At 36.7% G+C, this 16263-nt stretch overlaps 1 protein-coding gene across 1 annotated transcript in view; it reads right to left on the bottom strand.

Annotated features, from left to right (window-relative positions):
• LOC115928672 (cell adhesion molecule-related/down-regulated by oncogenes-like) overlaps window positions 1-10172 on the bottom strand; it is a 34517-nt gene extending 24345 nt beyond the window's left edge. The window contains exon 1 of the mRNA XM_030996360.1: window positions 10061-10172. The gene's annotated coding sequence lies outside the window, so the exon portion shown is untranslated. The remainder of the gene's footprint in view (window positions 1-10060) is intronic.
• Between the last annotated feature and the right edge of the window lie 6091 nt (window positions 10173-16263).

Raw genomic sequence — 16263 nt, 5'->3', positions numbered from 1 at the left:
TCAATGAAATGTGCTTGACACTATTATGATGCCACAAAGGACAAGCATTATCCCTAGATGATGAAGGTTGATGTGATGGATCTTCATATCTATGCCTCCATTTTCTCCTGACCCTGCCCTTGATTTCAAATATTTTACTGGTAGTGCCGGCTGGTTATCCTACCAAGATGGACAGGCCGATATATCCATTTACAAGCGCTGCTCTGCAGGCAATCGCACAGAAGGGAGGGGAGTCATGTGACCAAACACTAGATTTCTTCAACGATGTTTTGAGAGCGGGCATTTACACTGCAAAAATCAGTGAAATGTGTTTTAAAAAAACATTCAAGACTCAAAAGGTGTTTTTTTTTTCAATTTTGGTTTTTCGGTATGTTTGCTGGTCGATATGAAGTTGCTTACAAACTTCCCCCAAAAATACTTGAATGTGAGAAAAATCCAATGTTTTATGCTTGCAGTGCAATGTGTTTGTTCATTCTTATTATGTACTTGTCTCTTGCCATGCTGTGCTTTTTATATGAATGGTTGAATAAATAATAATAATAATAATATAATAATAATTACCGTAATATCTTAGTACGTAATAATAAAAATAATAGTGTAAACTGATAGATCGCAAACACCGTCCAAGGACGCTCATGGCGCAAGCTCAGCAACAGTTCTCTTAGATACAAGTAAAGTAAATGTTTATTTGATAATAGAGTTATACCATCAAAAATTCAAAAACAATATGTTGTATTGTCATCACCTTCGACTGGAGACTGAACTTTCCTTGTATCCGGGAGTTTGGTACGATTGCATGTTGAGAAATGAAATTTGACACCCAATGCAAGGATGAGGTAATGAGATGTTGGTCACCTTCGAACTTCAACTTCACTGCACTATTAAAATAAAGTCTGTCAAACTAACTGAGGCCCTGCTAAAGTACTAAGTATAGGTGCTTTTAACCTACAAAGTGACCTTCGTATTGATTTATTGTCAGAAATCTTGACAAGATCGATCTTTAAAAATTACAAGGTAAAACGCAACCCATTATCACAAGACTATTTCTGGTGGCTAATATTACAAGACTATATAGCAGGGCTCCATGTTTTCATTGAGAGTTCTGGGGAGTGTTTCACAAAGACTCAGATCGACTTTAAGTTGGACATAACTATGGCAGGCCAGTCATTCATGCCACTGTTTGCTCTCACCAATATAATCTTAAAATGATATTTTTTCCTTCTATAATGAATTATAACAAAATTGAAAATTTTTGTAGATTTGTGAGCATGATTTATAAGTGCCTTGAGAGACCAATGCCAGTAAATGGTGAGAGCAAACAGTGGCATTTGAAGCAACAGGTAAAGTAATAAATAATAATAATAATAATAATAATAGCAACAAATACAATTTTTATAGTTCTAAATGGAATGTTTACTTACTGTTTTGGGGGAGGGAGGGGGTCATAATTCCTGTTTTATTATTTACCGACTATCTACAAAGAAGAGTCGTAGACAAAGTTGGGTAAATATTGAAATAGAAATAGTGTTATCACTGATCTAATGACGTTTATTTCGTTGATTCATGTTGTATGCACGTCAATGGCATAACAGAAAGATATGTTAATAGATCTTATAGTATCTTACACTATACTTGATTGAACTTAAGAGAGATTGTCATTGAAGCCATTTTCAAGGGATCTTTAAAATGCTTATGCAATTGTTAGTGACAGATACATGTATAGTTGGTATTGCTGTGCCCTTAGAGTGCCTTAGATTTCATTCCTAGTAGGATTGTGCTTTGAGTTAATATCTTGAGAGTGCTGCCAAAGATAGATAAGTGCTGTGCCTAATGTCATCATTATACTCTATGTGATTGTGTTATCATCGGTTTGGAGGAAGATTAGGGTGTTCACTTTTATCCCGACAGAAATTGAAGATTATTTTGAAGGAAAAAAATGTGACATGAATATGTGTTTTGATTCTGATCCACTTGGTTATCTCAACCTTAGGTATTATATGTAGCTGAAACCCTTTTTGGAGTCCAAGTTGGTCCAGTTGGTCAAGACTGATAAATATTTCAATAATCTATATGAAATAATAAGAAAATCTAACCTGAGCCAGTCATGCAGAAAACATGGAGATTGTGATATGAAAGCTCCGTCTTTCGGTTTATTCAGAAGCTGAGTCCAAAAATTCTTTCACTACTTTATACAGTCCCAATTCCATTGTGGCTGATTCCCTGAATATCTCTAACTGAGAACCAAATAAAGTCATTTCTTTCTCTTGGGATTGGATTGATTTACCTTTCATCATACACAAAAGATAGAATGTTTACCAAAACCTCAAAAGGGTTTCATGGTGTTTGCACTTGCATAGATGTTGTTCATTTTGGAATTGAAAATGCATTCTGCGGAATTGGTGGTCCCATTTGTACTTTGAACTTATCAAAAAGACAGATCTCTTGTAATGTATTGTATTATCTGTTTTGCGACACAGACAAAATGTTGACATTTAAGGGGAAAATTGTCTTCACATGTTTATGTGTTCAGGTCTTAAAATATTTGAGTGGAATACAAGAAAAAACATCACAACCACCCTACCATGGTTTCGTGAAATGCTGCCCTGAGTGAAACTTTATATTAGCCTCAATCAGTACGTTACCTTTAACCTACTAAAATTCAAGAAATCTTGAATTACACACAGATGTTGAAGATCCGTCATTGTCCAAGCTTCTCTTCTTTCAAGTCCATATGAGAGAACATAATACTAATATTTCACGATTATAGCTGCCAGCAACATTTTGAAAAAACAATAAAGCACTCATGTATTATAACTTATAATAACAATCATATACAAAAGGCTTGCGGATGCACCATGTTTATCCTACTGTATATCTACATCACCATGCACGCCGATACTTACAAGCAGCATCTACTAACAATCATGTTCTTCTAAATACAGAAGGGATCATGAAGGGTATAAAGGCCAACTACGTGTAGTATATCAATTTTTCATCGTAATTATCATTCTTTTATAATAAAGATGTGAGATAAAGGCTTCATCTCAAGTATCCAGTAATGAAACCTACCACGAACCAATAATTGCATTTTTCAATTTTTTCAATTTCATTTCAATTTTATTAATCATCCATCAGAAGTAAAAAAACACATTTTAAGATTATTGCATGAAATACATGTAGATAAACAATAGATGAAAGGATGACTTCAAAATGAAAACGCATGAGCCTTGTATCGTAGAATGCAGCTAATAACCAATAAGGTACTAAGATAACTAAGGTACTCTGTAGCAATGTTTGGACTGAAGGTGAAATATCAATTCAAAGTTTGGGGGAAATAATACATTTTAAAAAACATACAAAAAGGCACCTATTAATGAATTTCTTTTTATGTCATGTGTGGGAGTGTCGTGGCTGAGTGGTTTAAGGTGCTTGACCGCAAATGCGAAGGTCGAGGGTTTGAATCCCGACACGGAACTAATATCCTTTGGCAAGATATTAACCTGCAATTGCTACTCTCCACCCAGGTGTTAAATGGGTACCGGTAGGATGCGACCGTCATTGTTGGTCAAACAGTTTTTGAACGTCATGTAACGCCTGGAGATTGTGCACACAGTGTGTGTGGGCAAGTATTGAATCCAATGACCGGTATGATAGTATATCTGTAAAGTGCTTAGAGACATTAAATAAAAGCGGAATATTATATTACTATTATTTAAATTTCCCCCATGTGTGTTTGTGAAAAATACTTAGAAAACAAAGAAATAAAAAACAAAAGAGGGTTCAATTTCTCTTTAGACATTAGACCCTGTGTAGCAAGATTTGATAGAAGTTATGATAACAAAATCTTGACCCAAACTAGGTCTGGTCTGGATGAACCAAGGGTTTGTAATTATTTATACTTGTTAATTGCCCTACCAAATAAAAGAAATTAAGCCAAGGTTAGAATAGAGGAAATTCTTGATGTTTATCAACTAGAAGACTTATATAATTAATGAGATGAATTGATCTTTTCCACTTTTGATTTTTTTTCTCTCTCATGTTTCATGTGGCAAGGTGCATGGTGGAAGGTGTGGTAGAACCAACTGCCATCGATCAAACAAGCATCAATAATAATAATCATATTCAGCGTTCATACGCTTAATTCATTGATGATGTCTCTGAGCGCTTAACAGATATATTATCAATGATCATGATGCTACACATGTATTATGTACATACCTCACAAGTGTTGTTTTGTAAGATGTTTTTAAATTGAAAGAGCATTGACTTCTTGCCGCAGGTCGCTTCACAAAAAAGGTTTATCGTCAAGAAATGAATGAAGGTGCTCTAAAAGTAGCTTTTCTTTAAATTTCATTCAGGGCTTTGTCTCCTTAATACCCTTTTGCTTTTGAACTCGTAATCATTTGATCAGCTCTATTTGCATCACCGCAATTACTCATATATTACAAAGTTTGACATACTTAAAGGTACTATATCAACATTTTTAACTGAAAATTAATTTGTTCTATTCTTGTTGTATCATCATCATCATCTGAATAATGTAGGACATTGAATTACAGTAAATCTCTCTGGCAAAATCTTGAATCAGATTGGGCAACTTTCAGCAAATTAATTGCATTAAAAGTATTATTTATATAATAATAATAATAGCTCACATTTATAATGCGCCTAATACTACGTTTCTAGGCGCGGAACATATATGCAACTTATCTAATGAAATATGCCTATTAATCTGAAGTGTAAGCACAGATACAGGGCTTAAATTATACCTCTTTACCTATTGCATCAGTTTAGCAAAAACACTAGAAGGCAAAGTGACTACAATTCTCATTTTTATGAAAAATGATTTATTCTACCCGTCTTTCTCACTTTTTATTTTACAATACCTAAAAGTTTGGATGGATAGGCCTAATGCATCATAGGAGGCTGATGGCTCAGTGGTAGAGGAGTGGTCTCATAATCAGAAGGTCTCGGGTTCAATACCAAATCAAATCATCCTCGTTACCAAGTCCCTTGGATAAGACTTCAAGCTGTAAGCCCACTAGTAGATCACCTGCAAGGAATGCTATCATTAGGACTTCTTTTCTTGTTTTACTCCAAAGTTTGTTCGCTTTGTAGGTTTCTTATTTCACCTTTTCCTAGTAATCGGACTTGGAAATACCACTCTTTACATGAACCTCATCTTGTAAAAACTTTGATTTTTGTATTTAATTTAATCTCCTCACATTTCACATTGTTTTTATGTTGCCTAAATGTATAATAATAATAATAATAATAGTTCGTCCTTTAGCACATTTCAGGACCGCAGGCCCTCTCAATGTGCTTTACAGATATATATTATTACCCCGGTCATCGGATTCATGCTTACTCGCACACAAGGTATGCACATTCTCCACTCCCTGGGGATGTATAGATATAGACTTCCCTCAATACACTTTGCTAATTAATTGTTCATTGTACTTCTTCTACCTGTATTGTATGTAGAGGTGTCATGGACGAGTGGATATGTCACCGGACTGTGGATCACAAGGTTCGCGGTTCAAGTCCCACCGCGGCACTAATGTCCTTTGGCAAGACATTGATCTACATTTGCCACTCTCCACCCAGGTGTTAAATGGGTACCGGGTAGGATGCGAAAGCTAATGTGGTTAGATTAGCATGTGTGTGCTTGTAAAAAAGACGCCTGGCTGGAATGCTCCCCAGGGAGTGGAGAATGTGCATACATTGTGTGCGGGTAAGCCTGAATCCTATGACCGGGGTAATAATATTTATATCTGTAAAGCGCTTTGGGAGGGCCTTCGGTCCTGAAAAGCGCTACAGAACTAGCTATTATTATTACTGTATTGTTACCCTTCAGTCAGTGTGAATCTGATCTTTTTTTAATATATAAATGTGGAACAACTTCAAATCATTAATCAGCCTAAGCTGGCTTGACTTGTACCTTTAAGGTTACAGTCATAATCAAGAGAATATATGCCACCATTGAATTACAGCCCTGCAGCATATCTCTCTATCAACAAAAAGATTTGCCAAGCATGACAATAATTCTTCTGAATTATTCCAAATTTGACCAACTGAAGCATTGAACTAGTGGGGCACAAAATCAGGTAGATTGGTACATCAGGTACATTGAAGGTGGAACAGGTTGAACAGGTGGATATATGGAAGCAGGGGCATATATACATACTCAACTACAAATCCACACATTTTTTCAATTTGAAGAGGGGAGGGGGGGATTTTGAATAAAACTGAGTAAAATTCATGTAGTCCTGAACCCAAAGGAAACTATATTCAGTAACTTTTAGTTTGGACTTTTAGTTTGGACTTTTAGTTTGGACTTTTAGTTTGGACTTAAAGAGCAAGTCTACCTTGGTATTATGTTGATTTAATAGAAGCAGAAAAATGAGAGAAACAGGTCAGTAAAATTTGAGCAAAAAATAAGAAAGTTAGGGATTTTCGAAGGTGCGATCAATCAAACACAAATAGCAAGTCAGTGACATATCTTGTGAGCTCCCCTCCTATTTGCCCTGTACCAAAAAACTTTCAAAATTTATATTTTCCTTTCAGAAAATGTTCAACCATACATTCATCTTAAATATAATTATTGCAAATACATTTTCTATACAACCCCTGCATGAAACAAATCTACATGTATTGTATTTCATCATCTATAACCCAGAAAATGAAAGTTTATGAAATTTCAGTTGTGAGTACATTGGACAGGAGCTCGCAAGATGCATCAAAAAAGTGTTGCCAATTTGTGTTTCACTGATGACAATTTCAAAAATTCATAACTTTCCTATTTTTAATTGGATATTTTTCATTTCTAACAATTTTTTGTACATAAAGCTCCCTTCGCTATTATGAAAACCATCACTATCTGCCGCACAGTTCCAACTGCGCTTGCCCTGCCCGCTTTCAGATGCAATCTTACCTGTAAATAATATATAACAGTAAAGAAAATAGTGAGGCATTCATCATGGTGTTGGCAATGTATTCATGACAGAAGATCAAAGAAAAATCACATTAAAACAGGGGCCATTCCTCATTCTCCAAAGACGACAAAGCATATCTACCACCATCAATCAAATGAATTATTGTAGATCTAAAAATATCCTTAATTTATTGCTCCCTCCATGTATGCTGTCAAGTATGTCACCGTAGTATAATTACCAAAGTTTGATCAACTTTTCTTCTTCAGCATTCAAAGAGAAATTTCCACAAAACTTAACTCTTTTCATCAGATACCCAAAGGCAGAGATGCCTGTTCAGTCCAAAAGGGCATTATCATATAAACATTAAAGGTACTATGTCCCATTTGCAGGCCAACAAATGAAACAGTTAAATTCCAACTGCATTTGAAAGATAATACTTATTTAGAACTTCTCTAAAAAAGGTGGGGCTTCAAAATGTCTTCAAATGGGAAAATAATGACTATTGGTTATCAAATCGACTTTAGGGCTATAGAGCCCAAAAGTAATAGTCTTGATTTTCAGACGATTGTACCGAATGGTCATACATTTTATGCAGCACAAAAATTCAATCAGTTTAATCTTGGCCATCACAAGAAGTGGGTTATTGATGTAGACAAATTATGCTCATGTACCCTTTACAACTCTTTTCATGTATGTTATTACCAAAGAAGAAAAAAGCCAGTCAGTCACTCAATAGTGTCTGACAGTGAAGTCTAGCAACTAAATGGGTTTCCTTGCATAATTTGAATATGAGGACACTGCTGATGTTTAAATTTCACAGTTAGGACATACATGACATATTCATTATTCCTGCAAAGTTCTACAGAATGTGTGGTTGGCTGCAAAAGGGACATAGTACCTTTAACAGAGTTCAAAACTTTCTGGCTCGTCACAGACAAAATGCTCTCACGTTGAGTCACTGAACTGTAGTCAACTATGAACACACCAAGTATAGTTTTGTGATCTTTTTCAGCCCTTGGGAGGCTTTTAATCATGAACCTTTGGTAACACAGTGTATGCTGTTGACAAGCCTTTTTATAGGCTAGTTTCACCAGAGAGTTTAGTATGTACACTTTTGTATCTGAAAAGGGGTAACAGGGCAATTCTGTGTGCAAATTCAAAATTATTTCATTCAATTCTTAAAAAAGGGAAGCTTATGAAAAATTTTAACTAAAATGTCATGATAAATAAGAATGCATGCATTATTTACAACAGAAATAATTGAATGCTTTTCAAACTGAAAGTTGAATATTAAAGAGAAAGTGACAAGAATTTCTTTGAATTAAACTACATTGTATTCTCCTACTCCTCCTCCTCCTCCTCCTCCTCCTCCTCCTCCTCCTCCTCCTCCTCCTCTTCCTCTTCTTCTTCTTCACTACTGTTAATTTCTAAGGAATATTTTTAGATGTGACTGTTTTATATTAAGGGAGAAATGTTTGTAACATGATATTTAGCAGGTACAGGAACAAACATACATGAGTTCCTTCATGATATAAATTTCTTCCTGTTTACTATACAAAGAAGAGATTTATGTAAAAGGACCTTAAAATATAACATGTACATAATATTTCCTTCCTTAAGAGTTTTAGATTTCTCCTAATCAGTAAAAAATAATCTTTTTGAATATGCTTTCCTAGGGACTTGATACAAATAGAGATTACACTGATCCTTAAAATGTCACTTTGGATGCCTCCCCCCCCCCCTAAAAAAATGGTTACATTTTTAACAGGCTAATGATACAAAAAGACGCAAGAAAGGAAAAATAGTCTAGCACCATGTTTGACTACATGATGATACAAATTTGCAGGGTCTTACCACTATTATGTATTAAACATGTTATACTGCTGGTTTGCAGAGTTAGAGGACAATCCTACATTTTCAACTATGATCTCCTTTTACTTCTATGTTGTATGACACTACGTTCTTCTCTTGTATACCTATTTCCTCTAAATAACTTCTTTCTCTTCATATTCTTCGTCTTAAATGCCATTTGAATCAAATGGTATCTAAAAGATTTGATTACAAATGTGAATGGGATAGAATTACAATGAGTGACATATCACAGGAAACATAGAAGTTGGTTAAAAAATAGATATGTGAAAAGTACAAATAATTGAGGAAAGCAAGTCTTCAGAGTTGGGAAACAAGTTTTCAACAACAGTTGTGTTGTTGTTATGTTGTCATTTCTATCTGTTGCTGTCTTGCTGTCTTTTCCCCAGTTTCTACTCAAATAACCATCTAGAGCATAACCATTCAGCAATTTATCTTTGCCATTTTAAGAAATGGTAAAATTAACAATAACAAGTATAAATGTGATCATATTCCTCTTATAGGCCTAGATGATATGAAAAATAGTGATTAAAAAATAACTGGAGAAGAAAAGCTTTCATGAACATTTTAGTCCAAAGAAAAGAGTGGGGCTGAGGACAACCCTGTTGATTATAGACAAGAGTTTATCAATTCTTGTTATTGTGACACTCAATGGTTTAAGAGTAGGCTATCTAGATCTATTTTGTTCCCCTCTAGAATTCCTCAATTAGGATTTCCCAAAAGTAATTTGATTGCAACTTCATAATACTATGTGCAACTTTCTTTTCAATGAAAACTCTTCTTCGGAGTATTTAGGAGGAAAAGAATCCAAGATACAAGTCATAATTTATCTGATTTATCTCAAACTTTTCATCACCCTTTTCAAATTTAAATATCATGAACTCAAACTCCCCACAATTTCCCAATCAAGGAAGATTCCTTCTACACGGAAACAAAACAATAAGCCAGGGATTATTTCCAGTACTATTTCTTCCGTCCATTTAACTTGTTGTACCAGGAATTCCATATGACTAATGCTATTGGCTAAATTGCAAAACTTCTGAGTTACGCCGTGTGCAAAGGCCATACATGTCTCAGTTAGACTGCAGTCTCCCGCTACCAATACCAGCCCTACAGGTGGGGCGGGAATGAACTGGGAGGTCCGCTACCAAACACAGCGACTGCTCCTCGGCTACTTCGACAATAAGTTCTTTAAATCACAACGAAAAAGTAAAAGAGTGTTTTAATATAGCAGAATAAAAATTATGAGCACTTACCATATCGTTAACCGAAGTCGCCAAATAATGTGTATTATAGCCCATTCAAAGTGACATTTAGCAGCAGAAAAGCTCTTACCACAATCCGCACACAGTATAGTATCAATCGCTGTCGGAACGAGACTCGCAGACGTTTTGGTGCATATATGTGTTCAGTTTCCGCCGATATTGTGTGGCTTTATGTTCCCAGAAAAGAGTGGATGACGTCAGAGCTCTCTTCCAGAAATGTTTCACAAAGATCCGTGCACTCGTACTAGAACTCGGAGATTATTATTTTGCATTAGGGGAAACATTTGGTTTCAACTTTCCAAAAACGAAAGTAGGTCAAACTGTTGAATGAAATAAAAATGTACCGACTAAAACAAACATTATGTTAATTATTTAGGCGCCCCGGGCCCCCCCCCTCCATCCCTTTCTCTCTCCTAGCTCCTTTTATCCCCTTTCCGGCCCTTTCTCCCTCTCCCTATCGAATCTATATCTTGTTCTCTTAATATTCACTACCCCCCCCCCCCCCCCCTCCCCCCCTCTCTCTCTCTCTCTCTCTCTCTCTCTCTCTCTCTCTCTCTCTCTCTCGATCCCCTCTCTTTCTCTCTTTCTTTTTCTCTTTCCCTTTAAACAAAATTCGACTGGGGAGAGGCACCCTGCGCCATGTTAGCTATACACCATTCAAATTAAATCAACCTTTGAGTTTATGACACAGTGACCGAGTACCACTCAGGCCTACTCAAAGATTGATGGTGGCTTCGAGAGCATCCTTAGTTATAGGAGATGTTTACTAAGGTCTCAGCATGTCACTGCAATCTCAAGATCGTATTAATCTCATTGTCAAGTCCGACAACTACATTAAATCACAAGATAGCGAAGTCAGTTGGTCAGGCCCATAAATTTCTTTCAGTTTTTTTTCAATTCAATTTGTTTTTGCAGTTCTGAAAACATAATAAAAAATCATAAACATTTAAAAAAAAATATGGTTAAATATAAACTTATTTTAAACAGAACTGGCAGGGCTCCATAATAAGCAAATCTTGATGACATGTGCCACAAGCGCCCCCGCCCTTCTCTCCCTCTAAAAAAGGCCTGTTGGATAAATTGGTTGTAAACGTTTATTGGAATAATATACGATTTACTATTTGATTCTCCTATTAACCATTAACTACATTTACTCGTCTAAGATTAGCGATTTTTAACCAAAAATTTTTTTTTTTACAGCATGTTGCCCAGAGCAGTCCGTGTCTGGAACACTCTACCAAGCAACGCTGTCACTGCAAATACAATTGGCTTAGGGGAGCGGCACTACCCGCCATACAGACTATGACGCCGCCCCTGCCCCTGAAGATGTTGTAACGAGGGACACACCTGACCCACCTGCACACTGCACCCTGCACATTGTATATAGTGCAAGGAGAACAACCACCATCACTTCACCAACAGCACATCACCAACAGCACGCAACACAGCACAGCCCTCTCCAGGACAGCGTTCACGCTTTTGGGAGAGTAATTATTCAAGGTTCAAGGTTCAAGGTCAGGACGCGTACGCAAGGGGGTATTTGTATGTGTTTATTTTGGAGGAACCCCCCCCCCCCTTTTGTAATTTTTTTTTAAATTATACCTATGGCTGATCTAAATAAGTTGACCTTACCCCCCCCCCCCCCCCCCCCCCAAACGGAGCAAATATCAAATTGTCAAATTTCGAGACCAAACAAAAAAAAAGTGTCCTCTTACCCCATCTTGAACATTCACTCTTTTCTTCTTAGAGAGCACTCGAAAATCAATCGATATTCACTCCTAAACAAGAGATCACGGACGTCACTCCCAAGAAAGTGAAAATAGAGTGAAAATTCACCTTTTTTTTAGAGAGAGAGAGAAATGCCCTTAGACTGAGTCCCAACTCTTATCAATTATCGGTCGCCTCTCTTTCTCGCAGTATAGCCTCGCTAAATAAACCATAACAAATCCAGGCTATTGAAATTAATCTGCACACTTCATGACCTCATTGTTGAAAAACGAGATACAGGGGCAGCGTTATGGAGGGAATGGGGGCAAGGCGATTGCTCCCTGATTATTATGCTAGCCAAAGATCTTACCCACCCCGGACGTAAATGGTATATAATGTTGATGGTTGGTTATTTTACCTGACTGCTAAGACAGCATAAATGCTTGTAAGTAAGCAACCAGACGGCCGAAGGCTTTAGGTCCTCTCCGAGGGACCTGCATGGTAGTTAGGATTGATGCCTTACCAAAGGGCACTATATAGCGCATCGGCTTGGTTTCGAACCCGGGTCACCGGATTACGAGACCACTGCTCTACTGACTGAGTCACTGAGCTATCGCGCCTCATAACTTGATAAATCATGACATTATTTCTCACTCATAACAAAATCAGAGTTGTCCCAAAAAAAGGAAAGAGAGACCCCTTTTAGATTTTCTATTTGAAAATCTTGAGTTTTCAATGAATTTCGATAAGGCCTGCCGGTAAAATTGAAAATTTGATCACACATCAGTGGCAAAATCGAAATGTAATATGCTATGAACTGACTATGACCCCCCCCCCCCCCCCCTCCCCCGCTGTATATATTCTCAGGTTATTAGAGATATTTGAAAGGATATTACAGGCATCGATCCGCATCCGGGATCCAGAAATTTGAATCATTTTTCTTACGATCAGCTGTTTTCAGTGGCGGATCCAGAATTCTCTGGCAAGAGGGGCGGGGGGGGGGGGGTCTGACATTATTTTTACCAAAACAAATTAAAAAAGAAAATCGTGAGATTTCTTTTATTTAATTTAACCCGATTTTAGCCGCACGCTGATGCTTGTTATAGAAAATGTAAATCATAAAACTTTTCATGTAGTTATATATACAAAATTTGCTTTTTTTTTTTAATTTAAATTTTTCTTTTTTTTTCGTACCGAAGTCTTCTCAGCAGAAGCGGTTCTAAAAGAAATTATTCAAGCCCCCCCCCCCCAAAAAAAAAAGCAGACAGATGTGAAAAATAAATGCGAAAATCCCGAAACAAGCCCCACAAAGACACCCCTCCCCCCCCCCCCCCCCCAAAAAAAAAAAAAAAAAAAAAAAAATTAACAACAAATTAACAAAATAACAAATCTTCCAGAAACGCTCCTGCTCTTCCCAGTGCGTAAATACATCCTTCTAAAACTTGATAACCTAAACTCAAAGGTAGCTAACGCATTGATTTTGCTGGTAGTATAATGTTTGCCTCTTGTGTGTAATCCCGTCATATTTTCATAATATAAAGGATATCGCATATTTCACGCAAAACGGGAATTTTACCACGTTTTAATGGCGTATATCGTGTTACTAACGACCCTCACTCGGATTAGTAATGACGTAAATGCTAAAGAATCTGTAATTGATATGTTTTACAAGTTCAACCTTTACTAATGCCGTTTTAATCTCTAATTGAAAAATACAAGTTTCCAAGAAAGGAGCACCGTTTTAAGTTCCCCAAAAAAAATTGCTTCTCAAAAATGCAATTCTCCAAGAACGAAACACAATATGAATTTTTGTTGTTGTTGCCATTTTTTCTTTAAATCAGGGTGTACTATTTAAGGATACTATGCAAGGAAGGGGCGTCGCGGAAATCTATTTATCATGATAGCAACCAATTTCGAAAAATCAACATTTTAGCCTTGTATTGCAACGTGCAAATATGTCTTTCGGATGGTGACATTAAAGGTCGGTCCCCAGACGTATATAATCATATCTGATTGATACACGTCTGTAAAAACCCATTTACACAAACACACACACAAACACACACACACAGGATATTGAGACGTTACGTTTTTTTGTTTTTTTTATTGTTTTATCAAAAGTATGATAAATTATTGACTACATCCTTCTGGTATTTCCTTTCGCTCAAGGTTTGATTGACGTTTCAGTCTGAGAGGGAAATACCCTTGACATCCTGCAAAGTCTCAGGTAGCAGTGTGGTGAAGGCGGGTGATCCCAAAGAAAAGGTCTTTCGACTTTTACTTTTCCTCATCATACGATTTTGGCAGATTAAACGATCAACATTCCCAAAGCTATTTCTACGAAAGCTCTTCGATCTGTATTCTCAATAATGAATTAATTGTACTGATTTTGATAATTTGAAATGATAGTATCTTTTAATGTGATTTCTTTACAAATATGATAATTTCGTATATGCCATTCTTCTCAGCAAGTCAGTGTCATTTGATCGCTTATTTAAATGTTTTCGAACTGTTGTTTCTATTTAGATAAAATCATTCAATTCAAATTGATGAACAGACACATTCTCAACTCTATTGGCTTTTTTTTTTTGTGTGTGTGTGTAAAATGAATTTATTGATAAATATATGCTTTTGAACAAATCAAACAATCATACACAATCAATTGAAATAACATGTTTCGTTTTCTTGAATAACAGTGTTTTCAAAAATGCATAGCTTTTTTGTTTTACAGTTCCTTTCGATCTGTAATCGGTTGTGGATTAGTCTTTTGAAAATACAAAGAATAGAGACTTCATGAAACATGAGTTTGCGATTTTCTGCTTGCATAATTAATGTTAAATAAACTGCGTATTTGGCCTATTGGCTTTATGTTATTCAATGTTAATAGTATTTTGGGAGTAAACCCTGTCGCTATTGCAACTTGATCAAAAAGACACCATGAAAATGGCAAGAGTACTTTCAGGCTAAGGATACTTATACTTCATTTAATTAAGGGGAATTTCTTAAAGCCCCTCTAAAGTGTTGGGAGACCCAAATTCTCCTAAAATTAGATGGCAAAGTTTCACTTAAATTGTATCACAATATGAAAGAGGATGTCATTTATGATACATTGCAGCAAAGATTTAGCCCACCAACAAATGTGTTTGAGAACAATTTTTTTTTTTAAATACATAATTTGTGTTTTCTGTCTTACGCGGAAAACCTACATTTTGTATACTTTCATCAATATTCGACTCCAAACACATTTGTTTTGAAAATCCTTGCAGAAATGTGTTTTAAATGACATCCTCTTTCACATTATGATACAGGGGCTTTAAACTAGGCGAAAAGAAAGTAGTCTTCTTCATACTTAAAGCAGAAAGTAAGTGAGTTGAGTTTTTCACTAAACTGAAGGCGAGAAAAGAACTATAGAATTATAAGGGCGGATCCGGGATATTTTAAAGAAGGAACAAAATATTTATTAAAAAAAAAAAAAAAAAAATTGTAAAGTGGCCAAGGAAAAAGTTTCGGGAACCCGGGGTCATCCCTAGACCCTTTCAGTGGAAAAGAGGGCGGGGGAGGGGGGAGGGGGGGGGGGTAGGTGTGAATGTGTTCGATGAATATTTCCCAAGAAAGGTAAGAGTGTTTGTACTTTTTGTTTAAATCGGGGATGGGGGTGGCACTGTTTTCTTAATGACAGGGCACCTTCCTTCCTGGTAAAATCAACATGAATCGCCCCCATCTCCTTCTTCCGCTTTGGCCTACACAGCCCATTTTAATTTATTGCTGGCAGTAAATTGCACTCGACTACATTGTTTCCTTTTACTCTTCTACTCCGCTCTGCAATTCTGTTTTTGTTTTGGCAAAATACTAGTACACCGAACGTGCCAAAGTGATTAGTCGCTAAAACAGGGACATGTTGGAAAAAATGTCTGCTCTTCTATCCGCTCAACACCATACACACCCTCCCCCCCCCCCCTATCTCTCCAAGTTCGGATTCCCGCTTTCAGCACTGTAATCCATGTTGACAGTACTCTGTAAAAACGTCCGTCATGAGATAAAAACTAAAGTCATAAGGCTCGTTGGGTGTTCGACCGGGACGGATGGGCAACTGCTCACATTTGATTTGCCCATGCAACACGCCCCTGCCCCCCCCCCCCCACTCCCACTTCTGTCTGGTTTCTCGTTTTGTTCTTCTTTTGTACGGCTTAATTAATGTAAGCCATTTTGACAGTAAATGCACTACATTTAATTAATTTTATTTTCTTCAACTCCGCTCTGCATGTATACAGAGAGGGGTAATTCCCCCCCCCCCCCCTCTCTGATTTGCTCAACGCGCCCCATCAGATACTCAAAAGTAATCAGGCAAAATGGCGTGGTTAGGGGTGTTTGGGATATGACAACCCCCTTTTTTATCATTTAAAAAAAATGTCATAGCCAAAAAATGGGGGACATTTCTTTCTCTTGGGTTTTGCTTTCCTTGATGAAAAACGCAAACATTTTGTCGA

This window comes from Strongylocentrotus purpuratus, unplaced genomic scaffold (assembly GCF_000002235.5).
Source record: "Strongylocentrotus purpuratus isolate Spur 01 unplaced genomic scaffold, Spur_5.0 spur5_contig_855, whole genome shotgun sequence".
NCBI lineage: Eukaryota > Metazoa > Echinodermata > Echinoidea > Camarodonta > Strongylocentrotidae > Strongylocentrotus > Strongylocentrotus purpuratus.
This window is presented reverse-complemented; position numbering and strand designations above follow the sequence as displayed.